General features: G+C 38.9%; 1 pseudogene; it reads left to right on the forward strand.

Moving 5' to 3' along the window:
• Positions 1–568: 568 nt before the first annotated feature.
• Positions 569–686, forward strand: LOC124552866 (annotated as a pseudogene).
• Positions 687–3,064: the final 2,378 nt, after the last annotated feature.

Genomic DNA, 3,064 nt, shown 5'->3' on the forward strand with positions numbered 1-3,064 from the left:
CAGTCTAAAGTATTGTCCGCACATCGATTCAAGAAATTTTTGGGACCTGCATTATGTCCCCAATGTGGTATCGATTGTAACGATGCCACATAGTTTCAAAGGTTGGCACTACCACGAAACATCGACGGCAGGGCCCTCTAGCTGGTGCTTTGCAGCTCTACGAGCTCCGCTACAGATTCTGCCCATTTCATCAAGAGCAGACGACCGGGACACTTCGCTTCAGCTCCGCACCTCATTCCAAGTTATGTATTCTTATTGCTTGAATAAAGGGGAATTAAATTCATACAGCAGTACCGACGTGTTTTACCTTTTAATGATCCAACCTACGCATCGCCTTCCAGGCGGGATACAAAACCCAATAAGTGTTTCAAGATGTTACTTTCACTAATTGCTGCATGTGGCTTCCAAAGACCAAACATTCACTGCAAGATTTACTGTTAAATGTCCAAACTGCCTGTTTGTTCTCAACTTCAGAAAATACTGTATGATGTTACTGCAAGCATTAACCACATACACGCTCCAATTAATGCCTGCTCATGTTGGTAACTTCCTGTCATCTCACAAAAAAGGCAACGGCCTTGCCGCAGTGGATACGCCGGTTCCCATCAGATCACCGAAGTCAAGCGCTGTCGGGCGTGGCCGGCACTTGGATGGGTCACCATCCAGGTCGCCATATGCTGTTGCCATTTTTAGGGGTGCACTCAGCCTCGTGATGCCAACTGAGGAGCTACTCGACCGAATAGTAGCGGCTCTGGTCACAGAAAACCATCATAACGATCGGGAGTGCGGTGTGCTGACCACACGATCCTCCTATCAGCTCCTAAGCTGAGGATGACACGGCGGTCGGATAGTCCCGATGGGCCACTTATGGCCTGAAAACGGAGTTCAAATCTCACAAAAATGACGTCTTGGGTATAATATCAACATTAAAGCGTAGCTTTTAACATGAAAAATAGTGAGAGAGTGACTAGTCCATGTGCACATCCCTGGCAAAGGGAATTTTTGCAGACAGGTTAAAATGCAAAATTGGTAAGTCGCTGTATAATAAATGTGACAAGAAATTATAATTATTGTCCAATTTCCTTACAGGCATTTTTCCAAAATATTCTAAATTATGATTTACTCAAGAATAGTCTCACATTTGTGTATAAACAGTTTACTCAGTGTATCACAGTTTGGATCCTTCGAAGACTACTCACCTGAGAGTGCTACTTTAAAATTTACCACCAAATACACCAAGCCTTAAATAACAAAACATCGCCACTCTTTTTATCTTTTCAAGGCCTATGATTGTGTAGATCACATTAATCAGTTAGAAAAACTCAAATTTGATGGAATTAATGGTTTTTCACACTATTGGTTTCAATGTTACTTAACAACAGAATACAAAATACTGTACTAAATAACTGAGACAGTGTTGGAAAGACAGAAAATTTTTGCCACTGGTGAGAAGTCACAAACGGAGTCCCACAGGGTTCAGTTTTGCGTCCACTCCTGTTCCTTATATGTGTGAATAACCTTTCACTTAACATTTAACAAACAGAAATGATACTTTTGCAGACGTTACTAGTGTTATAATACATCCGATTAGAGAAAACGCAACGTAAGAGGTGGTAAACAGCATTTTCCGAAGATAAAGTGGTTCTCTGAAAATGGACTATTCCTGAATTTTGAAAAAAAACACGCTGTATTTAATTCTATACGGCAAATTGTGCCATACCAAATTTTTATGTAACAGATCAGCAAGAGTCAGCAAAATAGAATGCTCCGAATTTCTGGGTGTGCATATTGATGAAAACTGGAAGAAGCAAATTACTAAGCTTATTAAATCATTAAGTTCAACTGCTTTTGCTCTTCGTATTATTGCTAGTCTTGGAAACAAACTAATCAATGCCTACATATAAATTTCCACTCAATAATGTCTTATGGAATTTTTTCTCTCCATTTAGGACGAAGGAACTGACTGCACAAAAGCAAGCAGTAAGAATAATATGTAGCGTTCACCTGTGGTCGCACATACGTACCACCTGCAAGGAGTCTAGCATTTTAACTGCACTATCACAATACAAATATTCGACAACGAAATTCGCCATAAATAATCCTTCACAATTTCAGAAGAATAGTGCTGTTAATACCCAGGACACTAGATAAAAAATTAGCATTGTCACCCATTGTTACAGCCGGCAGCAACTCAGCAAGCACCTCTCTCCAATTCGTAACGGGATGATACAGCAACCAGTGATAAATATTTGGAAGTGATAACCAGTCTTAGCTGCAAAACAGGCTTTATTGTCTTATATTTCGCCAATAATGCCTTTTGCTTTCTTTATGGCATCTTCCTATTGGTTCACAGAACATTTATTGATTTATTTATATCATTTACAGTACAGAGTAACCCACCACCTTGAAATCTAAGGTGGTTCGAATGCTTCTGAATCCAACAGCAAACACTTCTTAGTATCACAATGTTACTGGTATACAGTTTTTAATGTTTTTAAATAAAATAAAGAACATAACACAAAAATGTATCCAACGTTACAGTGAATTGAATGCTTAACAGTTGTTAAAATGGTTCTATACAATTTGTTCCCGCCTAGCTGATGAGAATATTATTTACACATGCAAATATCAAAGATAAATAAAAGAAAAATGTAATGTGTGGTGGAAATAATTTTCAATATGTAGAGGAAAGTGATATACTGTATCTGGACGTGTCACATAGCCTATGTAACATGTTGGTTGGTAATCGCCTCTTTCTACCTATTTCAAGTGAGAAGTTCTCGGCAGAAACTCGAGCGAGTGTCATCTGAAATGGTTTGTGCGTATGTATGTTTATTGTGTTTTTGTGTTGGTATATTACTGGGAGTGTTGCAAGTCAGTACATACGTCATATTCAGCAGCTGTTTGTTTGTTCTGTTGTTGGTAGTTGCGGTATATTTTATGTGATATCTTAGATACATACAACTGGCAGAACAGGCTTTAAAACACACAATCTCAAGTCGATGCAAACGTCTTATTGGGCAAAGACCTTTGTTAACTTTTGAAGAATCTTCCATGGTGCCAT

The sequence above is a fragment of the Schistocerca americana genome, chromosome 10 (genome assembly GCF_021461395.2).
Source record: "Schistocerca americana isolate TAMUIC-IGC-003095 chromosome 10, iqSchAmer2.1, whole genome shotgun sequence".
NCBI lineage: Eukaryota > Metazoa > Arthropoda > Insecta > Orthoptera > Acrididae > Schistocerca > Schistocerca americana.